This window comes from Mobula hypostoma, chromosome 10 (genome assembly GCF_963921235.1).
Source record: "Mobula hypostoma chromosome 10, sMobHyp1.1, whole genome shotgun sequence".
NCBI lineage: Eukaryota > Metazoa > Chordata > Chondrichthyes > Myliobatiformes > Myliobatidae > Mobula > Mobula hypostoma.
The window spans coordinates 107,549,410-107,572,117 of record NC_086106.1 but is presented as its reverse complement, the minus strand read 5'-3'; the positions used below and the strand labels follow the sequence as shown (position 1 = coordinate 107,572,117).

Here is a 22,708-nt window from a genome sequence, read left to right as displayed (position 1 = left end):
CAATTTTGAGGTTGTGCCCTCCAGTTCTGGTACCCTCAAGATAGGAAACATTCTCTCCACATCCATCCTATCTAGTCCTTTCAACACTCAGTACGTTTCAATGAGATTCCCCCCTGCGTTCTTCTAAATTCCAGTGAGTACAGAACAAAAGCTGCCAAACCCTCCTCATATGTTAAACCCTTCATTTTCAGAATCATCCTCGTCAACCTGCTCTGGAGTCTCTCCAATGACAACACATCCTTTCTGAGATATGGGGCTTAAAACTATTGGCAACAAGTGCGGCCTGACTAGTGTCTTACAAGGGCTCAGCACTATTTCCCTGCTTTTATATTCTATTCCCCTGGAAATAAATGGCAACATTGCATCTGCCTTCTTTACTACAGACTCAACCTGTAAATTAACCTTCTGGGAGTCTTGCACAAGGACTCCTAAGCAGGAGGAGGAGGAGAAAATGGCGGTGCAACACAGCGTACGCGGCCTCTCTGGTGAATGATATCTGTAATCTGTCAAGTAGGGGACCGTGCACAATTCTGATTTGATGGATACAGATGTGAGAGTATGGAGGAACATCTGGAGAAACTTCTGAAATGCCCACTTCACTGCCGCTGCTACTGTGTGGTAACCGGAATCTCCGGAGCAGAAGGCCCCGAATCCTCGGCTTTGCTTGTTAGGTCGAAGGCGCTCGGCAGAGGATGGTGCTGGGGAGGTTGTATCGGAGGGGCTGGTCGGAGGCTGGAAGTTTTCGGATGGACGGACTCGGTGTCGGCTGTGGTCGGGTGCTTCCAAGACATCGGCAGTTTTCGGTGCCTTGGAGGTTTATAGCAGGGAGACCTGCTATTGGGGACTCGGGAGTTGATTGACTCGGAGCTTTGAGACTTTTTTTTAACCATGCCCATGGTCTGCTCTTCATCAAATTATGGTATTGTTTTGCACTGCTGTAACTATATGTTATAATTATGTGGTTCTGTCAGTGTTAGTCTTTGGTTTGTCCTGTTTTCTGTGATATCACTCTGGAGGAACATTGTATCATTTCTTAATGCATGTATGCATTTCAAAATGACAATAAAAGAGAACTGAGTGTTCTCATGATCTAAGCTGCTTTGCACCTCTGATATTTGAACCTTCTCCCTATTTAGATAATAGTCCGCACTATTGTTCCTTTTACAAAAAGGCATTATCATACATTTCCCAATGCTGCATTCCATCTGGCACTTCTTTTGCCCACTCTTCCAATTCGTCAAAGTCCTGCTGCAATCGCATTTCTTCCTCAGCATTACGGAGACTTTGTAAGAATGTAAGGAGAAAAAAGGCTGAGAGAAAAGTAGGATTAGTGTTAGCAGACTTGGTTGGTGAAGACGCAAACACTAGAAGATCTGCAGATGCTGGAAATTCAAGCAACACACACAAAATGCTGGTGAACGCAGCAGGCCAGGCAGCATCTACAGGAAGAAGTACAGTCGACGTTTCGGGCCGAGACCCTTCGTCGGGACTAACTGAAAGAAGAGATAGTAAGAGATTTGAAAGTGGGAGGGGGAGGGGGAGATCCGAAATGATAGGAGAAGACAGGAGGGGGAGGATAGAAGCTAAGAGCTGGAAAGTTGATCGGCAAAAGGGATACAAGGCTGGAGAAGGGGGAGGATCATGGGATGGGAGGCTGAGGGAGAAAGAAAGAGGGAGGGGAGCCCAGAGGAAGATGGACAGCAGGCAAGGAGTGTTTGTGAGAGGGACAGAGAGAGAAAAAAGAGTGAGAAAGAAAGGGGGGAATAATAAATACATAAATAAGGGATGGGGTAAGAAGGGGAGGAGGGGCAATAACAGAAGTTAGAGAAATCAATGTTCATGCCATCAGGTTGGAAGCTACCCAGACAGAATATAAGGTGTCATTCCCCCAACCTGAGTGTGGCTTCATCTTGACAGTAGAGGAGGCCATGGATTGACATATCAGAATGGGAATGGGACGTGGAATTAAAATGTGTGGCCACTGGGAGATCCTGCTTTCTCTGGCGGACAGAGTGTAGGTGTTCAGTGAAACAGTCTCCCAGCCTGTGTCAGGTCTCGCCAATAATATAGAAGGCCACATCGGGAGCACCGGACACAGTATATCACCCCAGCCGACTCACAGGTGAAGTGTCGCCTCACCTGGAAGGACTGTCTGGGGCCCTGAATGGTGGTAAGGGAGGAAGTGTAAGGGCATGTGTAGCACTTGTTCCGCTTACAAGGATAAGTGCCGGGAGGGAGATCAGTGGGAAGGGATGGGGGGACGAATGGACAAGGGAGTCGCGTAGGGAGCGATCTCTGCAGAAAGCAGAAAGGGGGGGTGAGGTAAAGATGAGCTTGGTGGTGGGATCCTGTTGGAGGTGGCGGAAGTTACGGAGAATAATATGTTGGACCTGGAGGCTGGTGGGGTGGTAGGTGAGGACAAAGGGAACCCTATCCCTCGTGGGGTGACGGGAGGATGGGGTGAGAGCAGATGTGCGTGAAATGGGAGAGATGGGTTTGAGAGCAGAGTTGATGCTGGAGGAAGGGAAGCCCCTTTCTTTAAAAAAGGAAGGCATCTCCTTTGTCCTGGAATGAAAAGCCTCATCCTGAAAGCAGATGCGGCGGAGATGGAGGAATTGGGAGAAGGGGATGACATTTTTGCAAGTGACAGGGTGGGAAGAGGAATAGTCCAGGTAGCTGTGAGAGTCTGTAGGCTTATAGTAAACATCAGTAGATAAGCTGTCTCCAAAGATAGAGACAGAAAGATCCAGAAAGGGGAGGGAGGTGTGGGAAATGGATGAGGTAAATTTGAGGACATGCCACACTCAGGTTGGAGGAACAACACCTTATATTCCATCTGGGTAGCCTCCAATCTGATGGCATGAACATTGATTTCTCTAACTTCCGTTAATGTCCCTCCTCCCCTTCTTACCCTATCCTTTATTTATTTTTTTATTTATCTATCTATTTATTTATTGCCCCTTTTTTTCCTCTTTCTGTCCCTCTCACAGTCACTCCTTGCCTGCTGTCCATCTTCCTCTGGGCTCCCCTCCCCCTTTCTCTCTCCCTAGGCCTCCCGTCCCATGATCCTCCCCCTTCTCCAGCTCTGTATCCCTTTTGCCTATCAACTTTCCTGCTCTTAGCTTCATCCCTCCCCCTCCTGTCTTCTCCTATCATTTCGGATCTCCCCCTCCCTCTCCCACTTTCACATCTCTTACTATCTCTTCTTTCAGTTAATCCTGACGAAGGGTCTAAGCCTGAAACGTTGACTGTACGTCTAACTATAGTTGCTGCCTGGCCTGCTGCGTTGCACCAGCATTTTGTGTGTGTTGCTTGGTTGGTGAAGAGCCTGTTTCTGTGCTATGAATTTTTGACTTATAGTTGAAGGATGTCTAGATTGTTCAGTGAAAGAATAAAGGTCCTGTTGCTGGGGATATTCGTAGAAGGAGATCCTCTCTACAAATAGGGAAAATGGAAGCCACAGAGAATCATTTAAGTGTTTCTCAGTGATTCCATGCTCTGCCGTAGGAGAACTGGCTGTGGGATCATAGAGCCATGGCTACAATCTTCTGAGGTACAAAGATAAGGGCTATTTGCGTAATTCCATTCCCTTTAACATGAATAATGGCCTAATGAACAGAAATGAAGAGCACTAAAGGACTCTTGAGTTATAAAACACTTTTCCTTTAATATTTGAAGGAAACTTCTTGAGCATGTCATCAAACTTGCTGAGTGGTTTCATTAAGGGCTAAACATCAATGGTATCTTATTGCTTGTCCAGTTTGCCAAAGCTAAACCAAAGCTACCATTTCACCAGAAATTATGGGAAGTGAAAGGACTGAATGCTTTCAGTAGTAAGGATGATCAAAGAACAACTAAATGAAAATAAAAAGCGTAGATTTTAAATGTTGGAAATCCAAAGTACAAAGCAAAACGTGGTGGCCAACAATTTTAATTCCTATTCCCAATCTAGCTTGTTGGTTATGGCCTCCTCTTTTGCCACTCTCAGGGTTGAAGAGCACCACCTCATATTCCGGCTGGGTATAAAAATCTGATGGCATAAAAATCTATTTTTTCTTCCCGGTAAACTTTTTCCCTCCCCCTTCCCTCTTCTTCTATTACCTATTCTGTCCTCTTATGTCTTCTCCTCACCTACCTATGACTTCCCCCGGTGCCCCTCCTTGCTCCCTTTCTCCCATGGTCTATTCTCCTCTCCTATCAGATTCCTTCTTCTCCAACCCTTTACCTTTCCCACCCACCTGACTTCACCTATTGCCTTCCAGCTAGTCTTCCTTCCCCTACCACCACACTTGTATTCTGGCATCTTCCCCCCTCCTTTCCAGTCCTGAAGAAGGGTCTCAGACCAAAACATTGACTTCTTATTGATTGCCATAGATGCTACCTGACCTGCTGAGTTCCTCCAACATTTTGAGTGTGTTTCTCTGGATTTCCAGCATCTGCAGAATCTCATGTGCTTACAAACAGAACATGCTGGACACACAGCAGGTTAGTTAAATTTAATTTAGATAAATTCTAACTAAGGATCTACAACCAGAAGCATTAACTCTATTTCCCTTTCCAGTGTTTTCAGCACTTTATTTTTTATCAAATTTTGAAAGGTTATAATTACTGACACACCAGTTACAAATGACATCCTTGTCCAGATGGTTGAGCACAGGTTAAATGACCTCCCTCTTTAAAAGAAAACCTTCAGTCTTACGAGATCATCATTAAAACTCCAAATCCTGATAGAAATAAAATATAGAAGAGAAAGTTTTCAATTTTTAGATTAGAAATTATCTAAGAAAGAGAATGTCTTTAAGGTATGCTTTGTTCAGAAAATACTTAGATGCCAATGGAGTAAAAACTGGAAAACATTCAACTGGGCAGGTGTCCAGGAACAAGCTCCAGATTGCATGGCTTTTTCCAGCTCAGACACTATTTAGATTAAGGATTATCCTACAGATGCTTCAGTTACTATTTCTTGTGCTAAGGTCGCTCCCCAATATTGAGGCTATACATTTCATTCTTTCAACTAAGTCATATTATTCTCCAGTGACAAATGCATTTCAACACTTGCAAGTTGACCCCGATGACACCTTGCACCTTACAGTAGGCAGGACATTATCTGCTTCCTCGTTTCTGTAGTGAGTTTCGGATCTGAAAGAGTATTTCTACTCTACTAAGTTAGTTTGTGACCCGCTGATTTGAGTGTGGAGTTAACTGTGGCTTTCTGACTGTTCCACCTTTTTGGCTGTCACTACAGAAGATTGTTCATTTGCCCCATGTCCATCACAGCTCCAGGCCAAGGGCTCCAAGCTCAGTCTAACCAAGGATGATTAAGGTAAACACCTGAAGCTCAGTCACAACAAATATGTGAGAGGCACTTGTTAAGACCCTGGTAAAGATAATTATGAGAAGATAGCACGAAGTATATGTCACAACACATAACCACCTTAAGTGGTGTTGGAGCAGTTAGTGATGTTGCCTCACAGCTTTGGGCACCTGCATTTGATTTCAAATTTATGTGTTGTGCAGAGACTGGGTTTTCTTTGGCTGTTCTGGTTTCCTCCTGCATTTCAAAGCTGTTCCGGTAGGTTCAATGTCTTCTGTAAAGTATTCCTTATTGTAATTTCGCAGGAAACAGAATCAAAGTGTTGTTGATGTAATGGGGGATAAAGAGTATGCCACAGGAATATGGGGGCAAAAGGAGAGATAGAATGGGACTAAAGGGTTTACTCTCTTGGCAGACAGTATGGTCCTCTGATGGGCTGAATGGTTCAATTCTGTGTCATGGCAAGATAAGATATAGTTAGGAATACTCCAGATTAATGTTAGAGTTACACAGAATTAAAAAAAAACAGACCTTTCAGACTACCAAATCCGTGCTATGAACCACCCATTCATACGACATTAATCCCACTTTCTATTCTCCCAACGTTAACATAAATTCTTCCCAGATTTACACTAACCAATTAACCAATCAATCTGCAAATCTTTAGTCATGTTGGAGGAATAGAGAACCCCCCAGAAAAAAAAACCTACATCATCACTGGGAGAACCTATAAATATTAGTCTTTTTCCCAGGGCTAGGAAATCAAAAAACTAAAGGACATAAGGTTTAGGGTGGGAGGGGGAGGGATAGAATAGGAATTTATGGGCCAATTCTTCACCCAGAGGATGGTCTGTTTACAGAATGAGCTGCCTTAGGCTGTGGGTGAGACAGGTACATTAACACCATTTGAAATGCATTTGGATAGGAAAAGGTCAGAGAGATGTGGGTCTAATGTGGGCAGATGGGAATTTTGGTTGCCATGGACCAGGTAGAAATGAAGGGACCTGCTTCTATGCTTTGCTCCCCTATGAGCACAAGGTCAAGGCTGAACCGGAGTCTCTGGCACTGTGAGGCAGAAGCTATACTGGATGTCCTGGTGTGACACCCACACGTCAGGGTCATTACCAGATAATCGAACTACTGCAATTTATCTTCATTTCCTTAGGGGAAGGGGAAGCAACCATTGGTGTTGGTCGTTGGCTGTTCTAACCACTGTCCACTAACGTCTACGACTATCAGCTGTAATACACAGTTGAATTATCTAATGGCTTTCACTGCCCCGAGTAGCCACTTGAAAAAGCGGCTGTTAAGTTAACAAGTTACTTTGAATTAGGAAGGGGAAGGGTTAAATATTTTTAAAAAAAGATGCAGCTCCAGCAATCGACTCAAATAGCATCGTGGCAAATCCCCTGAAAGCCCTCGCCGTTACTTTATTCATGAAAGCAAATATCTGTAAATAAGCGAGTATGGGAAGCAAGGTCGACTAATAAAGATGAACAGTGTGGATTTATTTTGTCAAATGCAAATATGGAAACATAGTAGAGCTTGCGCCGAGCGGAGCACAGGGTGCCGTGAATAATTTTGATAGGGCTGACACACATTTGGAGGTTTTACTTCCGCTCTTTCCGCCATCCAGCAGGAACAATAAAAGAAACCAGCCTGTTAAAGAACGACTGAACGGACAGCAGGGATGAGGAGGAAGAGCTAGCCGGTAGATCGGAGTACCGACCCAGAGGTATTGCATTTAAATAAATTCCACCTCCCCCCTCTTTGGAAGAATTGCTGCGGGTCTCACTGCGGTAGACACACTCATACCGATAGCGCACTGAGTTTCGCACAGCAGCGGGCTGCCTGGCGCTAAGGCTCTCGGCTCTGCTCTCTCTCGGGAGGAGTCCCCGTGGTTCTTTCTTACAGATCTTGTATTTCTTTTATTTACCGCGTCGTTAATAGTGAGGCTTCTCCACCGTGGGGGTATTTAGCGCCCCCCCCCGAAAGCCTTCACGTTTACCCAAGTTGAATGCAAAAAAAAAAGTACACTGGGAAGCCTTGCAGGTATTAACTGTTTGCAGCAAAGCCGGGATCCTCTGCCTGAATTTGTCAGTTGAGCTATGTGGATTACACCTGCTGTTGTGTCGTGGGCAATGGTGCATAACCGTAAAAAAAGTCAGTTTTGACCACGCATTCTCATCTCCGTGTTTGACGTGTAACCCACTGTTTAATATTTTAAGGAAGTATTTCTGTCGACATGAATGGTCGGTTAAGCAATATGATGATTCAACATGCGACTCTAATGTTGCACCAAGCTATGTTATCTTTCTGCAATTCAGTATCTCTTCAGCTCTCGTCTGGTCGCGTTGCGAGTCCAGATCTTCCTGCCCGTTCCAGCTGTTTTCTATGTAAACAATTGTTCAGGGTTAAGGGTGCTGGGTTCTAAAATACCCTAATGGCCATAAGTTGCACTTCATCCAATTTTCGTGTGCTAAAGCTTTATTATGAATAGCACTCGTAACTCACGAAGTTAGCCCAAGAATCATTAGAAACAGGGTTGGTTACACCCTGAAACAGACACAGTTCATGGCAAGTTCAGTTCAGTTGATTGCAGCTACCAACAGTTTGCAATGCGCCTTGCTCTGAAGTGTGTCACCTTTTGAAGGCGCTCTTCCTATGGCAACCATTCAACAGCAAAACCTACCGTGGCTTTAATGGACGAAGAAGAGCTGTCAGATTTGCTCAGAAGGATGTAGAAGACATCAATGGATATGTAGATCCAGATAGGAGATACTGTGCATGAAGTGACCAGGTATCCAGCCCAGGTCACTGCATCACGAATCTGACTGGAGATGCCTCCGATCTCTCCAGCCGGTGTATGAATCTATTTGAGTAAAGCAGAAAGAGACTTCATGTGTATACAAAGTAGAGTGGCTAAGATGGCCACTGCTAAGAACCATTGTAGTGAGCTATTTCAGTAAATGTGTCAGGAATTAGTTTTCTGATGTGTAAGGAAGAATTGTGTGCTTTTTTTTCCGGCTTGCCAGCATTGGTGTTGGAATGTGTTGGGGGATCACATTGTCTGCATTGGGGACTATGATGTAGTAGGCTCCTTTTTCAAAAAAATGGTCTTTCTGGATGGCCAGTCAATAGCTTCTTGCTATACTCGGGGAGAACATAGTGTAACATGGCAACAGGACCTTTGGCCCATGATGCCTGTGCCAACCATCATCCCAATTTAAGGAAATGTCTCCTTGTTCTGCTGCTCATTCTTACACCTATCGCAGCTCAGCCTCCGGTCCTGCCTGCCCTCCAACTCTGACCCTAGCTGTTGTGCTACATACAGTATGTAACAGTGCATTCTCTATACTAGATGGGTAGGCACTTCAGATAACTTCCGGACGGCCGCAGAGACAGGAATCTTATTTTGAAGACGATTAATTCTACAGTTGTACAAATTCTGGTGCTTGCAGGGCCCATGTGCTGGCGCTCTGTAGTGGTTTTACGATTGCTAGTGTGAGGTGCCAGGGAAGTTGAGGGGAGCCTTTATGCCCCAGGATCCAGGTCTTCAAATAGTTCTGGCTGTGGAAAATACCTAGAGGAGCACGAGTGAACACTTCTCAGGCTTCCAGCTGGGTCCAGGTATCAATTTTTAACCAACGTTTTGATGACAAAACCCTGCCATCTTCATCAGGAATGAAGCCTGGATATGTCCAGTCTGGTGGCATTTATACCCTCATCCAATCAGGTTTCCGCTGAACCACCTTGTTTACATTCAAATTCCAGTTCTTATTAAAGCAAGACCTTTTTTTTTGTTAAAATTCTTTTCCTCTAGTTTTATTTAAATAGCTTCCTTCACCAGGTGGTCTCAAAAGCCATTGGTGCAACACAGTCGTTTTGTGCTGTCAGAGTCAATATTATGGCCATTGTGAATGCAATGTTCTGCTACTGCTGATTTCTCTGGGTAACCCAAATGGATTCACCTCCAATGCTCCTTGATGTGGGTTTCTATCGAGTGACCAGTCTGGCTGATTATACAGTGCCCTGCATTCACAGGGAATTCTGTAAATTCCAGCCGTCCTAAGTCCCAGGTCATCTGTGGAGGATCAGAGGGATCTTGGGGTCCATGTCCATAGGACACTCAAAGCTGCTACGCAGGTTGACTGTGTGGTTAAGACGGCATACGGTGCATTGGCCTTCATCAACAGTGGGATTGAGGTTAAGAGCTGAGAGGTAATGTTGCAGCTTTTCGGACCCTGGGCAGACCCCACTTGGAGTACTGTGCTCAGTTCTGGTCACCTCGCTACAGGAAGGATGTGGAAACCATAGAAAGGATGCAGAAGAGATCTACAAGGATGTTGCCTGGATTGGGGAGCATGCCTTATGAGAATAGGTTGAGTGAACTCGGCCTTTTCTCTTTGGAGTGACGGAGGATAGAGGTATCATTTCTCCTTGGAGTGATAGAGGTATTGTGTGGATAGTGAAATGCTTTTTCCCAGGGCTGAAATGGCTAACACGAGAGGGCACAGTTTAAAGGTGCTTGGAAGTAGGTACAGAGAAGATGTCAGGAGCAAGTTTTTTTACGCAGAGAGTGGTGGGTGCATGGAATGGGCTGCTGGTGATGGTGGTGGAGGCGGATACAATAGGGTCTTTTAAGAGACTCCTGGATAGATACATGGAACTTAGAAAAATAGAGGGCTGTGGGTAACTCTAGGCAATTTCTAAAATAAGTACATGTTCGGCATGGCATCGTGGGCCGAAAGGCCTGTATTGTGCTGTAGGTTTTCTATGTTTCTATCTTTGATCTGCATAAACTATGATTTCAGCTTCCTTACGAGTTTGTGGATGGTGTTAATCCGGTATTTCTTCAGGATCCTGCAATCCTTCCAGAAACCATGCAAATATAGGGAAGAAAGGCGGTAGTAACTGGTTCATCCTCATTGTTAGGTTTCCTGGTTTTTCTGTCAGCCCTTTTAAGGGTCCGATTGATTTCCTTCACCTTGTAGCCATTCTGTAGGAATGTTGTCCTCGTGGAGACGCTCCAGGTCCAAAATGGTTTTTGCATAGTTAATCAAAGTTGAAAGAACCTTCTACATTGGGAAGTGTGATGGTGACTGTTATTCTTGAGGTATAAGTCTGTATGAATGGGTTTCTGATAAGACATCATGTCTGAGGCTACTGTCCAGTTTCCATCGTATTAGAATGTCCAGGAATGGGAGGCAACCATTCTTTTACATCACCATCATGAATTGAATAGTTGGATGTATACTGTGCAGATGGTTGTGGAACTGGAGCACAGGAGGTATATCCATTTGAGATGCTGGAAGAAATCGGTAGTAGCAAAGCATTGCATTCGCAATGGCCATAGGATTGACTTTGGCACAAAACTACTGTGCTACGTCAGGTGAACCACCTGGTGAAGGAAGCTGTTGAAATAAAAAGATGAAGGTCTTGCTTTGAGTAAGAATTGGAATTTGATTGTAAACAAGGTGGGACAGTGGAAACCTGATTGGATGAGGACTAACTAATCAGGAGGGATGGATGATGGGGCATAAATACCATTGGACTAGACATGCCCAGGCATCGTCCCTGAGGAAGATGGCAGAGTTTGTCATTGAAACATCTGTTAAAATTGATTCTTGAGAAGAGTTTATTTGCCATATTGACTGGGAAATCACTAGATTCTTTTTCATGTAGAAGTGCATTTTCCTTGAATGAGAGCTTAAGTGTTAAAGTGAGAAGTCTTCTGAAAATCCAGTAGTATCTGCAAATTGGGGGAGTGAAACCTTTCTTGGAATGAATTAAACAGATGGCAAGAATGTCTTGGGAGCCTTGGGTATCTTGAGTGTAGTCAATGACTTTATGATCTAACATGAAAGCAACATTGTTGGCACATCACTACAGTATCCAACACTGACCATTTTGATCACTTTGCACTAAAATTGACACTTTTTGTTCTAATGGTATTGTTATTATACAAAGTTGTGTATAATTTTTTTTGAACTAGTGCATGCTGCTTACCTGATACTATATGCCTGTGCTGCTGCTACAAGTATACACAGGTGCAAAGAAAAACTTACATGTGCTTGTGTATATGAGAATAAACTTGACTTTGACTTTGAAATCCTAGTGCCCAAGGTGACACCTGTTCCTCACTGATGTCAAAGTAGGGAAAATCATCTGTTGTGCTTCTAGTGCCTGGGTGTCCTCTCTGATGTAACAATGAACATTTGACCCGGAGACAGAAATCTGTCATGGTCTCTTATCAAGAACCTGTGGTGAAGAAGTTGAAAGTTGACCTTCTTAGAAAAAAGCAGTCCAGGGTCCAGAATGTGGACAGATGTCTTCTGACTGCTTTTCATTTGTGTTGATAGCTGGAAATTGGCCTTGTGCAGTTGTCTAACAGGGAAAGTATCTGCTTTGTTATTGTTATAATTGTATGAATGTGTCTGATTTCCAACAGTTATAATTTCACTTAGAATTGATTATTGGGGCTGTTTAAATTAATTTATATACAATTTGCATATAAACGAATGCTAACTAATTTCCTGTGCTGAGTTTTTTTTTGTTATGACAGTACTAAAGTCCTGTTTCTCATTTCCTCCCTGGGCTTGTCAATGAAGCCCACTACCTGTTTTCTCTGAACCATCTCTCGTTTTGACTAGTGAAGTTCAGCTACATTTTGATGCTAAAATTCCTCATGCTATATAAAGTAACAGTTGGTTTCCTCACTTGGGTATGATCTGTCCATTGTCCATTGCTCTATTTCTCTGACCTTCAACCTCCTGCTGTTCCTTCTCTGAAACCCTTGTTCGGTCTTGAATATCTTCACCAAATCTTAATCCTGAGATTTCCTTTCCTGTCGGTGAACTGAAAAGGGCTTGTGAAATCAGCAATTCATATAGCTGTGATCGCAACCTTGGAGCATGGTACCTCCTTGTGTTTTGCACTCCTTGGCATTGTTGCCCTATCTCACTCATAGTGCCTTTTCTTCATTGCTCAATATAGTGGGATTAGGCTGGCCTGAGTTCAGTCTTCAGCATCATAACCATGTTACAAGCATCTCTACAGACATATCCTCTTCCCATCCTTCCTCCATCACCTGCAGGATCCCATCCGCTGACATCCTTTGCTTCAGCTATACACTGCTCTTGCCAATGTCATTCAGTGCTGAACCCTGCTCACGACTGAAATCCCAGACTGTGGTCCCTGCTTGCTCACGTCTGTGTGGGCTGAGCAAGCTGACCATCTGCACCCCAAAGCAGGTGTAAAAACCTCGGCAGCCATGAGGTTGTTGTGGATATGGTACAGAGATTCCCACCTCTATGTTTCCCCCTCACTCGCTTGCCCCACCCAGATTAGTTCTAATTGATTTTGACAAGACACATAGATGAGGCTCAGAATCTTATCTTGTGTGAAAGCTGAAACACTTTAAAAGTTGGTAAATAACTCTGGCAATAAGAGACGTTTGAAATATGGTTATGTTGAAGTAAATATTTTAAGTATGGTTTCTTTTTTAAACAAATACTTAATTAACATAAAAATGTGAAGATTGGGAACAGGAATAGGCTATTTGGGCCTTTGAATCTGCTTTGAAATGATCCATTGGATCGTGGCTTATCATTCTAATTCTACAGAGCAGTTGCCGTTTTCATCCAAATGGACTGTTTTCTCTGGTGTTGGGGAATTCTTGCAGGAAGATTTGTGATGGAGTGTAATGACTGATAAGCATTAGTCAGAGTTAATAAGCTTTGGACTTCCGTGTTTGACAGTCTGTGTGAAAATTTGATACCTGCTGAAATCTCTCTCCCTGACCTCTGCCGATTCCAATCTCATCCACTGATTCCAATTACAAAATTCACCTCAGAAAATGCTTTCCATGTGGTTGCAGATGGTTTTGCCTCTTCATCCACTTATTCTGATTCACGATACAAGATTGCTTATAGTCATTGTTCATTAAAGGAGAATGAAATGATCTGGATGCAATGCAGCATAAAAGCCACAGTAAATATACATTCTGCTGTCCATGAGGGATTATAATTTCAGTAAATCCTTAGTGGATGTTGAATCAGTCATTGCCACAAGCCTGAGGTCCTTGCCATTAATTTAATCTTACTAATTTGCTCTTGTCTCCAGGTAAATTGGGTTATTCCCAGCTTCTGAATCCTACTCAAAGCTGAGTGAAACTCTGTGGTATGCCTGTCCATCACAAAGCCTTCCATCTTCACGCAGCACCCTGACTCAGCTTATTTGCCATTGAAGCTCTCAGCTATACTGTTGTCATCTCTAGTGTCAGCCAGTCTCTTTCCACTCTTTGTAAACTTCTGCTAAAGAAATTTTAGTTGTAATCCACAATGTTTCTCACGAAACACCTCAAGCTATAAAAGCTTTGTCCTTCTCCATTTTATGGCCATAGTTTTGTGGGCATCTTTCTTTTCCTTCACGCCACTATTGGTGCTGCAGACTCCATATCTTCATCACCATCTTTATAGTCTGCTTAAAATTAATTTCTTTAAATGTGCTGCAAAGCAGTTTCTTTAATTTAGCTTCTAATTCCTTCCCTTATACCTGTGTGAAGCACATTAGAATGTTAAGTTAAAGGTCACTTACTGTGTGTGTGTGTGTGTATGTGTGTGTTTCCATGTATATTTCTGAAGCAGATGTTGGAATAATAATTAATCTGATTGGATTTGATATTCAAATGAATCACATGAATTGCAGGAATGTGTTAATACCACTTGCAAAGTGTTTGTTAGGTCAGTGACAGGAAGCTATGATCTTTATTTTTGGGATTGTGAGGTTAACCCCTTTGCAGGTTTCAAACCCCTGCCAGGAATCCCATGTCCAAAACGTACAAAAAGTTCCAATAAAAGTGAAAATGCTGGAAAGACTCAGCGGGTCAGGCAGCATCTGTTCGAGAAGAAACACAGATAATGTTTCAGCCTGAACTATTAACGCTGTTCCACTTTCCACAGACGCTGCTTGATCTTTGTGTCTTCCTGGCATTTTCTCTTTTTATTCCAGATTTCCAGCTGCAGGTTTTTGGTTTTAATTTAATATGAAAGGCTGTGTTGGCCACTGAATGGAAAATCACGCTATCATTGAAGGCAGCAGTTAAAAACCAGTGAGCTGCTGGTGCAACACATCAGCAAGTCAACAAGCATGGAAATCTGGAGATGTGTACTTCCAGTACACAGTGAGCTTGGTCACAGATGAGTGGAGACTTGATGAAGCTGCAGATGCCAGTTTGAAGCCCTCTGACTTAAAGGAGGAAGAACAAAATCATCTCCTCACTGATGCAGGAAATGATGAAGAACACTGACGATTGTACAGATTTGTCTCTGTGCACTCTTGATTAGAAGGATTGCATTGAGCAGCTTGAGGGTGGGTAGAGAATAAATTAAATCTGTTTCATAATTAAAGGAATTTAATTGGTATGCCTACCAAATAAATCATTGCAGGTCGTGACCTTTTGATAGAGGTTCTGCTGATAAATAAAATAGAGGCACTGTGCATGTTTATGATGTTGACATGTTCAGAAAATATCAAAGTTCAAAATAAATTTATTAAAGGACATGTATATCACCGTATACAGTAAGCAGCCGTCGATCCCGGGGGATCATGAGTTCGTGCCTCTGGTGGACTGTGTAGGGCGCAAGCCTGGGCGGGAGGATTTGAAGAACTGGCTGTTGCCCATGCAGTGGGCTCCCCTTCTCCACGTCACTGATGTAGTCCAAGGGAAGGGCAAGCACCGATACAGCTTGGCACCAGTGTCGTCGCAGAGGCTGCCAGAGTGAAGTTGTAAACAACATCAAACTGCCTTTGGGACCCTGGCTCTGGATTTCTTTCTTGGGGTTTGCTCCTAAAGCCTTTCCCATAAGTGGGTATGGCCGCAAGGCAGCGGAGGTTTAAAATCAGAGTCTTCCTTCTCTTAGGCGGGCTGCCGTCCAAGGAAGACTAGCTCCACCTGCCCGAAGCAACTGGTTTTGAGGCACCAGCGGTCCACCTGTGCCCCTTCTGTTGTCAGTAGAAACGGTTCCGCCGGGCCTAGTAGCTAAGCCACATGCGAAGGCCAAGAGTTGGACTTGGTTGTCAGAGGCTGTTAGAATGCATGCCATTTTATAGGTAGTGGGAGCTTATCCCCACTACCACCCCTAGCTATGACAACCTTAGGATCCATATACATGAAATTGTTACCAATGAATCAAGTGCCCCAATTTTGCAAAGAATGCAAAGACTACTTCAGTGAGAAATTGATGCAAACACTTCTGAACATAGGCTAATGATTGTTTTAATGCATGTGTTTCACATCAAAATATATAGGACAGAATGGTTTCGGTTTGAAGTAGCTGTATCTTAACCATTTTATTTCAGTGCCTTCTATATACAACTCGCATAAAAGATTACAAATTTTTATTATTTCATAGTTCAATTCACAAGAGCTGCTCATGGTGAAGTACCAGATGGCAGTAGCTAACTTTAATTATAGTAACTGTCTGATAGGATACAGTTCATGGTTAAAACAGATCAATGTTTATATCTGCATAGGTTGAAAACTTCTAGCCTAGTTACATAAGAATGTTTCTCGAAAGATCTCTCTGGTAGTTTCAGAGAAGCTACTTAGAAAAATCAACAGGAGACGGAGAGTGAAATGTTAATACTTTATGGGTCTTGTGCAGAAATTTGGGTTTCTTATCACTTGGGTATAGTTATTCTGTAAACAGTTAGATCTCAAAACTGTTGTGCATTGAATTAACACACATCAAAGTTGCTGGTGAACGCAGCAGGCCAGGCAGCATCTCTAGGAAGAGGTACAGTCGACGTTTCGGGCCGAGACCCTTCGCCAGGACCGAAACGTCAACTGTACCTCTTCCTAGAGATGCTGCCTGGCAGCAACTTTGATGTGTGTTGCTTGAATTTCCAGCATCTGCAGAATTCCTCGTGTTTGCACATTGAATTATACAGTTCTTTGGTCTTTTATAATCACAGAAGACTTGTGCTTTCTTTAAAGATGCTATCACCTTTTCAGAAGGTTTTACTGAATGTCTTGAAACAATTGTTAATATTAATGTGAACTAAAAACTACAACCCCAAAATGTGTTTTGGTAGTTAGGCATCAAGTTTGCATTTTCTGAGCCCCTGTGTTTTGGCAGCTCCACCCAATATTGCTTTCTGCGGATTATTTTTATTTTTAATGAAATAGTACTTAACATCAGAGATTCACCAAAGCTAAAGAAAAGAAGAAAATATCAGTTTTTATATGGTGCAGACAGATCAATATTTCCTTAACTACAAGTAGTAGGAAATGTTTTTTCATAAATAGTTGCTGACAGGGATACCCTCATAAACTGAAGTTCCTTCATACAGTGCGATTTTTTTTTTTTTTTTTTTGAAATCTTATTATATCCTTAGCACTGGTAGATCCCAGACATGGAAGCTTTAGTCCTACATTGAGATATATTATTAAGACATACTATTTTTGGAATGTAGGCTACGACTGTATCCGGAACTGAATAGTAAGGCAAATTAGTTCAGTTTCCGTGGCTTAATAATTGATGTAACTGATGCTCTTGAATAATGCAAATTTATTTGATGATTGGATCAATCTTTCTTCCTTCCTCTTCTCTCACATGGATGAATACACGCAAACCACACCCCAGGTACATATAACCACGCTGTGTGAATGACATAAACTCCTGCTACTCTGGAGTTCAGATAAGGACTCGGAAGCAAATCTTGACTGCATCCTTTTTGAATCTACTTCCAATACACTGGCTCCCAACCCAGGAACGACATTTTATTATCCCTGTCGATAATTTTGCACACGCAAGCTGTTGGAATCTCCGTCTAATTAACTTGATTTTAACACCTTTTAGCAGTTTTATGCCATTCCTTCATTTGTCTACAAGAAGGGTCAGAGCCGTCTCTATTTCCTGAGGAGACTGAGGTCCTTTAACATCTGCCAGACGATGCTGAGGATGTTCTACGAGTCTGTGGTGGCCAGTGTGATCATGTTTGCTGTTGTGTGCTGGGGCTGCAGGCTGAGGGTAGCAGACACCAACAGAATCAACAAACTCATTCGTAAGGCCAGTGATGTTGTGGGGATGGAACTGGACTCTCTCACGGTGGTGTCTGAAAAGAGGATGCTGTCTAAGTTGCATGCCATCTTGGTCAATGTCTCCCATCCACTACATAATGTACTGGGTGGGCACAGGAGTACATTCAGCCAGAGACTCATTCCACCGAGATGCAGCACAGAGCGTCATAGGAAGTCATTCCTGCCTGTGGCCATCAAACTTTACAACTCCTCCCTTGGAGGGTCAGACACCCTGAGCCAATAGGCTGGTCCTGGACTTATTTCCTGGCATAATTTACATATTACTATTTAATTATTTATGGTGCAACTGTAACGAAAACCAATTTCCCCCGGGATCAATAAAGTATGACTATGACTATGGTAACTGAAGAGTATAAAGGAAATTTTTAGGCTAATAATATGCAGCTCTCCATCAGTTGTGATTAATTTGCATAACTGGAGACTAGTTTCACATTGCCTTCCAACGGTGTGAATGTAATCACAAGTGAATGCTATGTCAATTTTTCAGTCTTTCAAATTGGGGAAGGATATTCCATAACTCTGCTTCACCAGCTGAAGCAGTTTTATGGAATTATTCAGCTTTGAATATTATTCAGCTCTCACTAGTTTAATTATCAGCTATTCCTTCCTGGCCATGGAAGTGTCTATTTGAAGAGGTCTACTTAAAATTATGCAGACTTCCTTCAAGGTTCCCTGTCAGTGTCATAGGAAAAATTTCCTAAGACTACATTTCAGCCTTTCTACTACTAATATAATTCCACTAAATTGATGGATGATTATTGAAATCTGCATTCCTTCAAGTAGTAAGATAATAGTTACAGCCTTTTGTTCAAACATTTGCCTTTTATAGATTACAGCAAGTTGAAATGCTTAATGATGTAAATTTGCAAGGAGCCAAGTGGAGTAACAATCGCAATAATTGTCATCTGTTTTCAGCGAATGCTTATCTTTGAAAGATAAATGATGTTGGAATGAAATGTATAAAGTTGAAGGTCAAATTCATAATGTTCTAAATAAGCAAGAGGTACTGGAGAAACTGTTGTCAGTTTGAGATTAAAACAAAGGAGAATTTCGTTGGAAATATTCACGGTAGTGTGGTTAGCGCGGTGCTGTTACAGCCAGAGTTCAGAGATCAGCTCTGATGTCCTCTATAAGGAGTATATATGTCCTCCCCCTGAACATAGGGGTTTCTTCCATCTGCTCTGGTTTTCTCCCACCATTCAAAGACATATCGATGAGTAGATTAATTGGTCATGTAAATTGTCCCGTGATTAGGCTGGGGTGAAATCGGGGGGGCAGGGGGCAGTTGCTGGTGGTGTGGTTTGAGGGGCTGGAAAGGCTGTGTCCAAAAAAAATCTTTTTCCTACATTGAGTGTGTGGATCTATATGATCAGAAATTTCTTTTCTGCTCTCAGGGTGAGGCTGTTCATTCTAGAACAAAGGAAATGTCCTCCTTTTTCAAAGAAAGAGGCTTCCCTTCCTCCACCGTCAACGCTGCCCTCAACCGCATTGCTTCCACTTTACGCACGTCTGCTCTTACCCCATCCTCCTGCCACCCTACCACGGATAGGGTCCCTCTTGTCCTCACCTGCCACCCCCACAGCCTCTGCATCCAGGACATAATTCTCTGAAATGTTCACCAACTCCAACGGGATCCCACCACCAAACACATCTTTCCCTCTTCCCGCCCCCCCCCCACTTTCTGCTTTCCACGGGGATTGCTCCCTTGCCCATTTATCCCTCCCCCCTGGCATTTATCCTTGCAAACAGAACAAGTGCTACACCTGCCCCTACACCTCCACCCTACTACCACCCAGGGCCCCAAACAGTCCTTCCAGGTGAGGCGATACTTCACCTGTGAGGCTGTTGGGGTGACATACTGTGTTTGATGCTCCCAGTGTGGCCTCCTGTGTATCCATGAGACCTGACGTAGATTGGGAGACTGCTTCGCTGAGCATCTGTGCCCCGTCCACCAGAACAAGTGGGATCTCCCAGTGGCCACCCATTTTAATTCCACTTCCCATTCCCTCTCTCACCTTATCTCCTTACCTCCATCGCCTCCCTCTGGTGCTCCCCCCCCCTTTATTTCCATGGCCTTCCATCAGTCAACGTCCCAGCTCTTTACTTCATCCTTCCCCTTCCAAGTTTCGCCTATCACCTTGTGTTTCTCTCTCCCCTCCTCCCCACGTTTTAAATCTACTCCTCAGCTTTTTTTCCTCTAGTCCTGCCGAAGGGTTTGGGCTCGAAACGTCAACTGTGCTCTTTTCTTAGATGCTGCCCGACCTGCTGAGTTCTTCCAGCATTTTGTGTGTGTTGCTCGGATTTCCAACATCTGCAGACTTTCTCTTGTTAACTGTTAATTCTTCCATGCTACTTAAGTATGTGGGTTTGTTTTATTTACAGGGAAGAAGTTCAGTACTGAAAATTACCTTCCTCCACAGCACAATGTTTTATATTGCAGGCCTGCAGTGTACTGAGATGTAGGAACCCCTCAGTGTTCCAACATTCTCTGAAATTATTTCAAGCTGCTGCTCCTCTTAAGCGAGTAATGAGGACCAATCCTCTGGCTGCAGCTGACTCTGTGGGAACGTGTAACTTGGATCAGTTTACAATGCTTGGTGTTGGAAAATGCCAAAAGATCATTTTGAGCGGGAAGTTAAATTAATGTGAAATGCCTGTGCAGTGCAATTTTGCTTTGGGTGTGAGGAAGCTGGCATTCGCAAACGTGACCTGTTAGCTATGTTACTTGGTTTTTATTTTTAAGTGAAAGTGTTGCTCCAGTGACCTGGGTTGAGTGCTGGACTTCTGTCTGCATGGTGTTTGTATGTTCTCCATGTGACCACAAGAGCATTCTCATCCAGTGTTCCGGTTCTCTCCCACAGCTGATGGATGTGTGGGTCCGTAAGTTACTCAGCCACTATAGATTGACCCTTGTGTGTAGGTTATTGGTAGAATATGGCAGGAGTTGATCGGAATATGTGCAGAACGGATTACAGAGAAAATTAGTGAAGAAATGGGATTGCTTTGGGGGCTAGTGCAGACTCAAAGGGCTGAATGGTCCCCACTGTCACAGAAAAATATATTAAAAATTTATGTTTACCTACAGTGGTGCTAGAAATTTTGTGAACTCTGTAGAATATTTCTGCGTAAATATGTCTTAAAATATGATCATTACCTGTGATCTTCAGGTAAGTCCTATACTAGATAAAGAGAATCCAGTTAAATATCACTAAAAGTGTTATACTTGTTCATTTATTTATTGAGAAAAATGATCCTATATTACATGTAGTTGTTGGAAGAAGAATGTGAACCTTTGCTTTCAGTAACTGCTGGGACTCCGTTGTACAACAATAACTTCAAACAAATGGTTCCTGTACCTCTTGACCTCTTGACCAGCTCTGCACATTGGCTTGGAGGAATTTTAGGGCATTCTTCCTTACAAAACTGCTTCAAGTCTGGGATGTTGGTGGGCTTCCTTGTATGAAATGCTTGCTTCAGGTCCTTCCACAACATTTATATAGGACTAAGCTCAGGACTTTGACTTGGCCATTTCAAAACATGAATTTTCTTCTTTTTGAACCGTTCCGTTGATAACTCTTGTCTTTCGGATCATTGTCTAGTTGCATTATCTAACTTCTATTAAGCTTTAGGTGACAGATTTCTACCCTGGCAGTCTTCTGTAAAATGTCTTGATACAAATTTGAATTCATTGTTCCTTTAATGATTGCAAGTAGCCCCAAACCATGATGCGCCTTCCACCATGCTTCACAATTGGGATGCGGTTTTGGTGTTGGTGTGCAGTGCCCTTTATCCTCCAAACATAGCAGTGTGCATTTCTGCCAAAAAGTTCAACTTTTGTCTTACCTGTTCACAGAACATTGAGAGGCGTTTTAAAACATCCAAGTGGTCTTTTGCAAACTTGAGACGTGCAGCAATGTTTTTGATTTGGAGAGCAGTCGTTTCCTCTGTGGTGTCCTTCCATGAAATCGTTCTTGTTCAGTGTTTTTCTTAGAGGTACATGAACAAAGACTTTAACAAGTTCTAGAGATTTTTTGCAGATCTTCTGCTGTTACCCATGGGTTCTTTTTCACCTCCTTCAGCAGTGCACATTGTGTTCTTGGTGTGATCTTTGCAGGATGTCCACTCCTATGGAGGGTAGCAACAATACTGAGTTTCCTCCATTTGTAGACAAGTTCTCTTACTGTGGACTGATGAACACACAGGTCTTTAGAAATGCTTATGTAGCCTTTCCAGCTTGATACATCTCTACAATTTTTCTTCTAAGGTCCTCTGAAAGTTGTTTTGATGGAGGCATGTTGCACATAAACAGATCTTTCTTGAGAAGAGCAGGCTCTGTCAGTAACCTGACTTTGGGTGTGTTTTTTTAATGGGACTGGGCACTTCTACAACCCGCACTTCTAATCTCATCTCATTGCTTGCAACACCTGACTCCAAATAGTTTTTCTTGAAGGTATTACCCCAGAGGTTCACATACTTTTTCCAACAAATACATGCAATATTGGTTAATTTTTCTCAATAAGTAAACAAGTATAATTTTTTTTGTCATTTATTTAATTGGGTTCTCTTTATCTAGTTCTAGGACTTGCATGAGAATCTGATCACATCTTAGGTTATATTTATGCAAAAGAGAAAATTCTGCAGCGTTCATGAACTTTCTAGCACCGCTGTAATTCAGATTTTGGAAATTAGTAATGTAAAAACAGCAACAGAAACTCCTTTGGGTTGTGGTTGGAGGTGTGGAGAAGGATGTGGTAGATAATAGAAAACAGTTTCTTTACCAAAAGCTTTTAAAACAAAATTAAGATGGTGTAGCATTTAGTTCAAATCTTTAATATGCAGAATTTTTTAACACTCTATTTTCTTCTTGAAGCCCCCCTGTTCATCTCATCCCTGGCTGAGAGAGTTCTGGGGACTTCTGATAAGAATGTATAATTGACTCCACAATCACACAGAACTCAGAACAAGCCTGCAAACTTTCTCTACCACTTTTACATCTACCTGTGTCAAATATGTCCCTTTTTATAGAAACGTCAGATCCCCTGCTGATACTGTTCTAATATCAGTGTGTAGGAGGTGTGATTAGCTCGTCTTTTGATATTTATTCCATTTTTCTCTCTTTTTTTCACGCTTTCATATGGTTGAAATGTCTGGCCTTTACTTAAGCTGATATCAAGAAAGTGCTGGGGAGAAGAGTTGTGAGTACGCACACCCGAGATTCTGCAGGTGCTGGAAATCTTGAGCAAAGCGCAGAAAATGCTGGAGGAACTCAACAAGTCAGGCTGCATCTG

At 42.8% G+C, this 22,708-nt stretch overlaps 1 protein-coding gene across 4 annotated transcripts in view; it reads left to right on the top strand.

Annotated features, from left to right (window-relative positions):
* Window positions 1-5,442: 5,442 nt before the first annotated feature.
* Window positions 5,443-22,708, top strand: part of LOC134353102 (serine/threonine-protein kinase PAK 3) — a 253,885-nt gene continuing 236,619 nt past the window's right edge. For 2 of the 4 annotated variants that reach the window (XM_063061005.1, XM_063061007.1), the window contains exons 1-2: window positions 5,443-5,572; window positions 6,951-7,049. The gene's annotated coding sequence lies outside the window, so the exon portion shown is untranslated. Of the gene's footprint in view, window positions 5,573-6,817; window positions 7,050-22,708 lie in introns of those variants that run through there. The other 2 variants (XM_063061004.1, XM_063061009.1) reach the window with 2 other exon arrangements.